This window comes from Merops nubicus, unplaced genomic scaffold, assembly GCF_000691845.1.
Source record: "Merops nubicus isolate BGI_N331 unplaced genomic scaffold, ASM69184v1 scaffold1801, whole genome shotgun sequence".
NCBI lineage: Eukaryota > Metazoa > Chordata > Aves > Coraciiformes > Meropidae > Merops > Merops nubicus.
The window spans coordinates 117,485-130,049 of NW_008588811.1; the positions used below are offsets into that span (position 1 = coordinate 117,485).

Here is a 12,565-nt window from a genome sequence, read left to right on the forward strand (position 1 = left end):
AGATTTTACAATAATTTTTCATGATTAAAAAAAGGAACTCTCAAAAGTAAAGTTAATTTTAGTGTCTGTCCCTGCAAGTAATAATTGGACCAATTTGTCACTTCACTATGAAATGTAGTCTAGAAACTCAGTTTTTACCTGCTTTTAACCTAGCCATTGCACTGCTAATCAATTTAACTAAAACTTTACTACTGGATGGGTGTGAAAGTAGAGGCAGAGCACTGTCACACTCCAGAAAGAAGAAATGCTTGTTTTGTTGCTTGCTCTGTGTTGTTTTGCATGGGTTTTTTATCTCCATGGATATGCTTTCCTTCTCCTTGTGACAGTTTTACTGCCCCACAGTTAAAGCTTAAAATGTAGTTGTTTTCAAAATGAGACTTCATGAAAGTATCAAAACAATATTTTGATTTAAATGAAAAATAAACAGAAAAATAAAATATACTTCTTAGTCCTGTTGGAGGCTAACAGGAAATAGCCTAGTGTTGTGATCTCAGAATAGAAATAACCCTGAGCCTCTGCAAGAGAAGTGGACCAAAGCAGAGTAACTTGGGAAGAAATAGAAGCTGCCATTAGTATATTAACTGCTGATATTCCAAGGAATACAGCCCACCTTTGCAGGTCAGTAGCCAGCCTTGTTTGCTCTGGCAGAGGTAGGGAAATAAAATTTATCTCGCCGCTATCCCTTTTAAGGATGTTGTTGTCTCTTCATTACATATCGAATAGCATCTGGTGTTTGAAGAATAATCGAATAGAAACACAGCAGGGAGAAGCGTGGCAATATTGATGCAAGCTGATGCTTTTTTCAGCTTGCAGTGGTCTGGAGACTCTCCCCTGGTCACTGAGCCATCCTGGTTCTTCCTCAGCCTGGTCTGAAACACCCAAAACATCAATTTTGTAACAATAGTGTCAGGCCAAATTTAGCTCTTGATTTTGTAATACCAGGTTTTCATAACTCTTAGAACACGTGGAACTAAACTGTTTCCATCTTTTTTTTCCCTTCCGTCACCAAGGGAAAAAAATATTGAAAACAGTTTCCTGCAAGAGATTCAACAAAAGAATTGCAGTGCCCTGTTTGTGCGACAAAATCAAAGTGACTGGAAACTGTCTGGTCTGTTTTGCTTGAGACTGAGTGATCTATTATTTCAGTGGAACTAAGATGTTGCAGTGTTTTTTGAAAATCCCTCCTAGTACATAGCTTTTTCTTCAGTACTGGATTACCTTTAAAGAACTCTGCCTTGGTAACATCAGGATAATAGCATTTCTCTGCCACACGCAGATGCTGTAAAAGTAAATATATTAGCTTACGAAATACTCAAGTATGGCAATACTGAAGGCAGGTTTAATAGTTTATCTAGGAGTTATATGTAAGTCAAATAGTCTTTTAGAAGATATTAGTTTCCAAGATCAGAAGGGTAGGAATCTTCTTAATCTAAATCTACAGCTAGGCAGGGGATACAAAAGAGACAACTATATTTTCCCATTGCCTTGAACAGCTCTTCAAGCACAGATTGTCTGAAATAGTTGCCTTAATATGTTTTTACTGTTTAGGCCATGGAGCTTAGGGAATCATTTTTTTAATATCTACATCATCTCTTTTCTCCTGGGACTGAAGCTGGTTACCATAGCAAAATGGCAAGGAAGCTGATAAGCGAGTAGTGCCATTTGGCAAACAGGATATAAATTTATTTTATTAAGACAGAGAATAGTGGAAAAAAAAAACTAATGAGATTAGAAAGCTTGGGTTTGGTTGTTTGTTTTTGTTGTGGTTTTTTTTTTTTTGTTGTTGTTGTTGTTTTTTTTTTTTCTTTCTTTAATATATTTTTAAAACACCTTTGAAGAAAATGATTGTGAACAGATGTTGAACTAAATGCTCTTGCTCACATAACAAATGTTTCTGCAAATAGTAGAACCTTCAGTTTTAAGCCTCTGCAGATCTTTGATACTTCCAACATTATACTGTAACTTCTCCCCTTATGTTTCAGAGTGTTGCAAAGGTGCCACACTGTGAATTAAATGAGCTTAACAGATTAAATATGGATGTCTGTCCCCTGATACTTAAAAATTGCCTTCCAATGTAGTTTTTATTCCTATTTGATGAAGCATGGTCACCTGGGTCTATCTTGCAAATCAGTCTATGAAGTCCCTTGGGTTCATGTAAAATGATGTCAGTCAGTGCTGAAAGGTTAAATTGTTTTGCTCGATAGCAAATGTTATCGATAATGTCAGCTCTGATGATGTCTTGTATGCTCCCCTTTGTCAGTGTTGGTCTTGATGCATAATATGAATCACATGCCTTGAGCTGTACAGCTTGGCTATTAACGGCATCATCACAACAATGGTATCTTCATGGGTGGTCCCCACTGTTGGTACTTTTTGTTGGCACTGAGATATTCCCCAAAAGAGCCTGTTTTCAGGACTGAGGTGTTCCTCTTCCACTCGGTTAACTCCTGATATGTTGCCTGCCATCTAAACCACATGTTGTCTCTCATTCTTGGTGCTAGTGTTGAGTCACTCTTTTAGGGAGTCTGTTTGACTTATTGACTGTAGGTGAAATGAAGTCTCAGAGTCTTGGGATTAAAAAATAAACCTGCATATTTCCTTAAAATCTTATGTGCTCTCAGTTTCATCCACTTCAGTTATACGATGTGTGCTTATGCTGATTTCTATGCCCTGACAAATCTTCCACTTGCTGTGTAACTGAATGGCTCTGGTAGAATAGTTCTGGGAGTCTTGCTGTAATCCAGCCATGCAAAAGATGCTATTTAGTGTTAACCCCTTTGAGACCATAGTAACTATTGAATTTGTAGAAGTGTTACTCATAGGCTGTGAGTTGAATTCAGTGCAGCTGTGGCACAAGAATCAGAGGAACTCCTAGGGAAACTCTACTTCTGCTGACTTTCTAAGGTGTTTCTTCATTGTAGTAAGTGATAGTATTTTTTTTAATACTACTGTGGGGATTTTTCATCCTTAAAAGTGATTATAAAAAAAAATAAATCAAATGCCCATTGGATGCAGCACTGTGTTAAGGGTAACTGGGCAGGATCTGGGTGGAAGTTGACTCATGTCTGATCAACTTGAGGAAGAGGAGGACCTTGGATCTCGTTAGATCCAGTCAGCCCTAGAAAAAGCAGGGTATTGCACTGTAGTATATGATGCATAACTGTGGGAACTCACCACGGGGACCTAGCCCAAAATGCAGCACTTCAGTGCAAGAACTTGGGAAGTTGGGGTGTTGCCATCTACTGACAGCTGTCCACAGAGAGAAGTCCCTCAGCTGGCTGTAGCTTAAGATATTGCTCATTTTGAGCTGAAAGGTGAGGTTTTTCTGCCTAAATCCTGTTAATAAAATAATTGCTGCTGTCCTTAGCACGTGGATGTAGTAAAAAAATCAGAGTAATCCCGCTGGGGATTCTCAGACAGGTTGTTACCCTTAGGGATGTGGGTCCATGTTTGGTAGAGGTACAGCTCCTCTCTCCTGCAGCATGACCAAGCTGATATGGGGACTCTTGAGCAACCCCTGTGAGCTCAGGGCTCGAGGGGTGTCCTGCAGCCCTCCTGCTCTTTAGAGCCTGGCCCTGTATTTTCAGGGAGCAGGCTGGTCTGGAAATCACTTTTTTAATTTCTGCAGTAAAAATTGTAAAGATGAAAGTTATATTTGGAATCCTTAGGAAGTAGACCAGAGATCCATATTTTTAAATATCCTACAGTCTTTCCCCCTAGAAGAGATGGGAGGTGTCTCAAATAAATCTGTTCTCAAAGAGAGATCCAATACAGCTTGTGCAATTCTCAAAAACTGATATTGTGACTGACATCTATCAAGGGAAATATTTACATTTTACCGTCAGAAGAAGTTGTGAACAATTTGCATGAACCAAATGCCACCAGTGGGCATGGATTTTTTTTTCCTTTTTATGAATATCTTTATCAATTATATTGATGAGGAGATACTATACCCTCTGTAAGTTTGCAGATGAGACAGAGTTGGGCAGAAGTGTTGGCGTACAGGAAGGCTCTTCAGAGGGTCCTGGACAGACTGGATTGATGGTCTGAGGCCAGTTGTATGAGTTTCAAAAAGACCAAGTACTGGGTCCTGCACGTGAGCCACAACAGTCCCATGCAATGCTACAGGTTGAGAGGGAGGCTGGAAAGCCAGACCTGGAGGTACTGGTGGACAACTGGCTAAATGTGAGCCAGCAGTGTGCCCAGGTGGCCAAGAAGGCCAAGGGCATCCTGGCTTGTGTGAAATATGGTGTAGTTGGGGAACTTATCATCCCCCTGTACTTGGCACTGGTGAGGCTGCATCTTGAGTGCTGTGTTCAGTTTTGGGGACCTTAATACAGGAAAGATATCGAAGTGCTGGAGTAGGTCCAGATGAGGGCAGCTAAGCTGGTGAAGGGTCCAGAGAACAAGTCTTATAAGGAGAGGCTGAGGGAACTAGGGCTATTTAGTCTGACAAGGGGGCTGAGGGGAGGACCTTATCATTCTCTGCAACTACCTGAAAGGAGCTTGTAGCGAGGTGGGTGTCAGTTTGTTCTCCGAAGTAACAAATGATAAGGCAAGAGGAAATGGGCTCAAGTTGCAGTGGGGGAGGTTCAGGTTAGTTATTAGGAAAAATTTCTTCACAAAAAGGCTTGTGAAGCACTGGAACAGGCTGCCCAGGCAAATGGTTGAATCGCCATCCCTGGAGGTATTTAAAAGATGTATAGATGAGGTTCTTAGGGACATGGTTGAGTGGTGACCTGACAGTGCTGGGTATGATCTTAAAGGTCTTTTCCAACCTAAACAATTATATGATGCAAAAGTAATTGGGGGCAAAAATTGCAGCACAGTTTTCAGCAAAATTTATGTGATAGCTTTCTTACAGAACGTAATGTACACGGAAGCAGAAGAGTGATGCAGCTTTTCCTGCCTGCTTGTCCAACCTAAATATACTTCAGACTTAACTCCTCTTTCTGTAGCCATGGTCACAGAAATGTAGAAAATGTTTTTTTAAAAAAATCTAGTAACATAAAATTTAGACTTGGAGCTAGATTTAAAAAGTATTTCCAATGCTCTTAAAGCTTGTGAATACTGTTTTCCCTTCAGTGTTTTAAGCACTATTTTAAAATCATTATTAAATGTATCTTTAATATGTTTTCAAGCCAGATATGTAGGTACAAAGACATGGAAATATTTGTGTTCCTATGTCAGATCTGTCTGCATGAGTCTTAGCTGACTGTTATCTGACAAAGCAATGATGTATTTTAAAATAGATTTTTGTTACAGTAGTTCCAAGATACTGAATTAACAAAAGCAAGAGTGCAGAATTGCCAGTGGAATTGTATATTTTACCAGTGAAGTAATACATGGTGTTAGGAACATATATTTGAGGCTATATATGCAAGTTTTATATTTTAAAGACTAGAGAGGTAAAAGACATTGGAATGAAGAGCTTGAGGTTTAACTGTGGCTTGGATTAAGGAGTTGTGGAAGGGGCTTAGTTCTGGCTGGTGCTTTGTTACTGATGGCAGGTTTCCAAAATGTAACCCAGTATTTTTTCTCTTTTTTTTTTTCCCTTTTGTTGCAGCTGGTCTCCAATGTTCTCATCTTCTCCTGCACAAACATTGTAGGCGTGTGTACCCACTACCCAGCAGAGGTGTCCCAAAGACAAGCTTTCCAGGAGACCAGGGAATGCATTCAAGCCAGGCTGCATTCTCAAAGGGAAAACCAGCAGCAGGTAAGAGCAACAGTGGGGAGTAAAAAATGGAATTGCTGAAGCAGAATTAGCGTTCAAATTGTTCCTATAGGATGGGATTTGCAGGCCTCTTGTTTCTTGTCTAAGCGAAGCAGGAGTAGGCTAAGAGTAGATAGCAGTTTTTTTAAAGGGTTGAAAGAGAGCTCAGGGAAGTATTTCTTTCTCAGTACCCTGATGGACTTCCTTACACATCAACGAATCCTGTGGTCTGTGCTCTGCACATTAAAATGACATAGTGTGCAGAGATTCTGCATAGCTGGTTTGCACCCATCTTTGAAGCCGTCTGTTGAATACAGATGCAACACACAGGCTTCAGATTGACCCTCTCTGTCAGGTCAAAGTATGGTGTGTTTGTCAGGAAAGCCACTGTCAGCAGGTAACTGTAAGGTGGGTTTCAAAAATGGAAGGTAGAAATTGGTCCATAGAGCATACTGCCCCTTGATGCCTCCAGAGAGGGTCCTCTTCCTGCCTTTCTCCAAGGTTCCTATTGCTTGCACACCTCTGTATACGTTATAGGCCTCAAGTGAATTTATTTGGTCAAAAAGTAAGATTCATCACTGATTTTGATGGGGTTTTTTGCTATAAAAAAAACCTGTTGCTATCAGCATACAGCCTAGTCATCAAGGGTACTAAACATATCTGCTCCCCAAATTCATTTGTGGTTTCTCTTGCAATTAATCCCTTGTGTCCTGAGAATTAGACACAAAAGACCTTCTGGGGCAGCTTGACTATTCCCTTGCTAGCACACATCTCTGCCCTGCAGTGCGTGTCATAGTGGTCTGTCCAGTCCACTTTGAAATGAATCACGAAAAGGGGCTTCCACTCTTCCCTTGGGAGATATTTCAGACCTTGGTTGCGGGCTGGGGAAGAGGTCAAGGAAATGAATCACCTGGAGTGTCTTTGCATCTCTGTGGCAACACAGCTTAACTTTCCCTCATGTCTCAGTGCATCTGTATCTATGAATTTATCTTTTGACAGTGTTTCATGAGGTACTTCTGGCTGACATACTTGCTGTGAAATATTGTGTACACGTGCCTTATTTTGATAGTGTCTGTATGAAAGCAAGATTTGTGCTCAAGGCTCTTTTTCCTTTGTAATGAATGTAGGCTCAGAAAGATGAAATGAGCAGCTGCTCCTTCTTCCACACCTTCAAATGGAGGAAAGAATTGAGCCAAGAGATTACCCCATTTTACTCTACTGATTAGAGCTCTGTCCTCCCTGCGGAGAGACTGCCTTAGCAGCATGGTTCAAATGCTTCTGCTGGTCTAGATTTAGGAGCTCTTGTGTCGGTAGTAGTTCATGAAACAAGCCCTGACATATTCCCTGGGTTTATGCCTTTTTCTTCTTCCCCTCCCCAGGAAATGCTGTACTTTATAGAGGAAAGACAGGACATCAGAAAAACAGGGGTCAAAGCCAGTCACTCAGAAGTACCCTCCAGTGCTTCCAGCACCATGGGTCCTGGCAGCTGAGGACTCCTAATAACATTATTTGCTACTACAGCCTGCACTGGCATTGGTCTCCAGGTTCAATTCAGATGAATCATAATGCAGTGAAATAATCTTGAGGTGACAGCAGACATAAATAAGGGCAGCTCAGCCTGCATCTGAGAGAGCCAGTCTTCAAACAGGAGTGGAGGGAAAGACAACTGCACAGCCCAACACTGTTCTCATTGCTTCATTGTTTCTGGGGATCTTATGGTGCTCCTGTGCAGGCAAGATTGCCTCCAGCAAAGGAATGTGTATTTTCCTTTACTAAACACCTCCCAGCACCCAAGAAAGTAAATAAAAATCCAGAATGTCCAATGCAGAAGAGACACTTCTTGTGATTTCAGTATTTGAGATAGCCTTGGGTAGAACCGTAACAGGAATCACTGTTGCTTGCCTAAAATCAAATACTTTTGGATGAAAAAAATAGATGTTCTCCAAAATCTGTAGTGAGCAAATACTTAGCATTTGACCAGAGATAGGTTATTGGGACTACACGATTTTACTTCTAGAAATACTTCACAGAATCACAGAATGTTAGGGGTTAGAAGGGACCTCCAGAAATCATCACGCCCTTTGTCTCTGAAAAATTGTCTCTGAAAAGTTCTCTCCTTCTCTGTTTCATCTCTGCTTTGCTTAACCTGTGGTGAAAAATACGTGTTATTAAACCTGAGGACAAATAGATAGTCATAAGACATTAAATATTTGTAGTAAATATCTTGAGGAGAGTATGACATAAATAGTTAAAATTCCTCTGTAGTAGGGAGTCATCACAGGGATGTGCGTGCCCACGTGTACGTTATCTATGTGTACGTATGTAAACAGAGTACATCTGTGTTGTACTCTTTAATCTGTGCCTGTCCTAGAGACCAGTGTTCCTCAAGATGCATTAATGTATAATTCAGTGGAACTATACTTGCGTCTTATTTTGAAGTGAGAATTATATATGAATTTACTCTTGCTTTTTTTTATCAGGTCAGAATGCTGCCTTGTTATACTTGTAAAACAGCAATTCCAGTCACCTCACTGGTGCATAATAAGTGATTTAACAGCAAGGGCTGCAGCACTTTCTAGTCATTATAGCAAAATGAAAATTGTACTCTAGTGGAGACTTTAATTTCTGTGGTTTGTTTGAAATAGAACATAGAGATTTTGTTGGTTTTGAATGTCTTTTAACATGGCTTGTGCTTTATGAAAGCACTTGTTACAGCCTCTTCCTGTTAGCTTCAGAGGTTTTCAGTGATTGTGGTGCTCCCAACAACCAGAATAAAGATAATGCCCAGCTCTGTAGTGTGGCTTAACTCCTTCATTGGTTGCTACATGAAGGGACATTGTGCTACATGCATTTATTTGGCTTGATAAGTCTTATCTTATTCCCTGAGGTAGGTGGTAGTTCAGAGCAGTGTTAGTTCATCTCCTGGAGGTCTCAAGTGTCTTGAAAATATCGGTGATTTATTCTGACAAGCGTGTATGGTGTCAGAAAGAGTAAGGGTGGGGCTCTCAAGCAAAAGTTACCCAGATATGTATGTGAAAATCTCTTGGAGTACTAGTAAGAGAAACTCAGCCCCCTGAATGTGTCCCTGTTTTACAAGGACACATTACTTTTGCAAGCAAGTAAGAAAAAATATCTCTCCACGCTTATGTGCCTACAGGGAATGTTCCAAACCTGTGGGTGCCCCTAAGCCTCTCATTAAGCTCTGAGTTATTTAGAGGATGTGTAAAATCACACGTAAAATAGCAGCTTTCACACATTTGAGGATGCCTATTATAATATGCAAATGACAACACTGTATACACTAGTTACTCTGGAAAGCATACAAATGTGTTTTGCCTTTGCACTCAAGTAGTACACTAGTAACTAGCAGAAGCCTGAGGACACATGCATGATTCATGATCTTTTTAAAAAAGGAATGTGGATACATAACTTTGAGCACCTGCAAGGTGCCAGTCAAGGTTGGAGTACTTTCAAAAACAAGTATCTTGTCAGAGCTGCTACAGTTTTGAGCAGAGGAGATAGAAATCCCTCCAACACATTCTTCTGTGTTACTACTACCTCTTCAGAGACTGGAGGCAAGAACCAGTCTCTTGAAGGTATACATTGAAGTCGGAGGGGAAAAAAAGGAAATCCTGGACATTGTTACAGACTATAAAATGTCTCAGTGCATGCTGACCACATTTCCAGATAATTCATCTTCTTCTGGTTCCCCCAAAGTTCCTAAGAATTAGAAACCAGGAATGTGCCTAGAACTGTAGTATGGGCAAGAGCTTTGGTGACGTGAATAATTAGTACAGGATTGCTGACCCCTCTGAGTCAAGACTGCATTTGAGCCCTGCTGTTCCCTGTGATGTTGAGAATTAATGAGGCATTAGATAAGGTTAGGGACTTTCATTTACGCCACATTGTGTCTGTGTCATCAGGAAGGAAGGTCTGTTTCTTCCCTCTGCTCACTGCAGGTAAAGAAAAATAAAGATGAGAGTAGCACAAGCTTTGGGGATTTTTCAGCAATTTCAGAGCGCTGCCTGCAGCTTGGGCCACAGTGGAGCTGATCCCAAAGGAGATGCTTCCCACTTTCTTCAGCCATAGCAAAAACTTCTTTTGAAATGTGAGGGATGTGAGTGGGAATGAAACAAAGGTTTGGGCAGAATTTCTCAGGTGTGATTCCTGAAATACACAAATGCATCCCTGGGGCACATATTACCTGTGGATTTAAATTCTACAGGTTCTCCGTTAAATTGCCACCAAATTTAGAATAATAACAAGCACAGGCTTCTGTGTAAGTTTTTAGGAAAATTACCAGAAAGTCATCATTTTGTCATGTAACTAGTTTTTGCCTAACATGGGAAACTATATACGGAACAGCTTACAAAAGTATGTTATGAAAATCACACTAAAGCTATTATCAGTGAATAAAAGTGCCAGGTGAGGGTGGAGAGCCGTGAGTTGTTGCTGACAAGAGATGGTTATTGAAAATACTCTTGTAGGTGAGTGAGTGGGCTTACAGGTCTTAACAGAATCGGGTGCTAGTAGCGGTTTTAGAAATGCACTGCCTTGTATCGTTGGGCTAACTTTTCATGCTAGTTTTATTGGGACATTCCTCTTGACTTTTTAGCTGCTAAGAACACATTTGTGCCTGTTGGGGGAATGTGCCTAGATGATTAGATAGGAAAGGAAGGAGTTTTAAATGGTACCCAAGGGTGCTGGGAATCAGTCCTCTGGTGTTACTTGAAGGAAGACTTCAAGGTGTTGTGGAGAGGCTGTGTGGGAGGTGAGATCAGACAGTATCGTTTATCAGATTCCTTCAAGAATGGTGCACAGGCACTTTTTGAGTTGCATGGCTCCTTCATTTGCAAGAATTGGCAACTATGAATCACAAGCCCCGTGCAGGTGGGGTGAAAAATTATCATTTTTCTTCTAAAATCATTGAATTCTTATAGTGGGGTTGGAACAGAATTGCATATGACTGGTTAGGGGATCAGCTGCTGGGTTTATGGAGACCATTTTGTTTGGTTGTACTCATCTCTCACCAAACTGATGACTCATTTCTTCCCAGTAAGGAACAAAGTGTGTTTGTTAACTGGGCAGCAGGTGTTTTAATTGGTTCATCTGTCTGACTCCACAGGAGCGTCTCCTGCTTTCTGTACTTCCTCGCCATGTTGCCATGGAGATGAAAGCTGACATTAATGCCAAACAGGAAGATATGATGTTTCATAAGATCTACATCCAGAAGCATGATAACGTCAGGTAAGAACAGCCGCCTGTCTCCCAGCTGCTGAGGAGGAAGGACCCTCCCAGTGCTTGCACTTAACATCCAGGGACAAGATGTCAGCAATACATAATCCAAATTAAGTGTAAGGACTCTGAAGTGACACCAGTTGAATTTTGAAAGTTTGTTTATAGGACAGGAGGGGGCTTGCCACGTTCCTGCAATATCTTCCTTTGAGAAGCAACTTTAAGTGATCTTTCTCTTTTTTTTCCTTCTTTTTTTAATTTTCCTTTCCCAGGGTGTCTCAGTGGCTTTCAGAATGTGTTGGGGTTTTTTTGTTTGTTTTGGCAGTTACAAGCACCCGTCTGATAAGCCATGATGGGATGCAAGTTAAAAATTTGTAACACTTTCCATGGGATGAACGCAGTCAACTGGGGTTAAGGTCACTGCGAGTGGTCTCTGTCAGCTTGGAATTACAAGCAAGGAATCCACTAGTGACACGTCTTGGCACCCAGCAATGTGTTGCTCCTTGGTCCACCATGATGAGCAGAAGAAATAGATATCCAGGCTCTGGCAAGTCGTGCAAATCAAATCCAATCTCTGTTGGCATGGGAAAGGACCTTAAAGATCATCTAGTTCCAACTCATCTGCCTCAGGCAGGGATACCTTCCTCTACATCCTGTTGCTAAAATCCCCATTCAACTTGATCTTGAACACTTTCAGGGAGGTGGCATCCACAAGCTCCCTAGGCAACATGTTCCAGTGCCTCGTCACCCTCACAGTAAAGAATTTCTTCCTTACATTTAATTTGAATCTGCCCTCTTTCAGTTTAAAGCATTTAACCCTTATGCTATCACTAACATACCCTTGTAAAAAATCCCTCTATGGCTTTCTTGTAGGGCATCTTTGGCTACTGGAAGGTTGCTATAAGAGCAGCCCAGAGCCCTCCAGGCTGAACAACCCCAACTCTCTCAGGCTGTAGTCATAGGAGAGGGGCTCCAGCCCTATGATCATCTTCGTGGCCCTCCTGCGGACCTACTCCAACAGGTCCATGTCCTCCTTATGTTAGGCTGCACATTCTTCAAGAAGGAAGTCTTAGAGGCACATGAGCAGGCTTGTCCCCATGCATTGTAAGATGAACTGATGAGGAAGATGACCAGCCTGGCTGAACAGGGAGCTTTTGTTGTGACTCAGGGAAACAAGGCGAGTTTACCACCTTTGGAAGAATGAACAGGCAACTCAAGAAGAGTACAGGGTAGGCCATGCAGAGACAACATCAGAAAGGCAAAAGCCCATCTGGAACTCAATCTGGCCAGTGTTGCAAGAAATAATAAAAAAGGTTTTTACAAAAAAAAGAGCCAAGGAGAATTTCCACCCTTTATTGGATGCAGGGGGGGAACATTGCCACCAAGGATGGGGAAAGAGCTGAGGTACTTAACACCGCCTTTGCATCAGTCTTTAATAGTCAGACCACTTATCGTCAGGATATTCAGCCCCCTGAGTTGGAAGACAGGGACAGAGAAGAGAATAAGCCCCCATAATCCAGGAGGAAGCAGTTAGGGACCTCCCATGGCATCTGGACACTCTAAAGTCTATGGGGTTGTTGTGGTTTGAGGCTTGGAATGGGGTCGTGACCTTCCAGC

General features: G+C 41.5%; 1 pseudogene; it reads left to right on the top strand.

Moving 5' to 3' along the window:
• Positions 1-12,565, top strand: part of LOC103781640 — a 168,485-nt pseudogene that overhangs the window by 117,479 nt on the left and 38,441 nt on the right.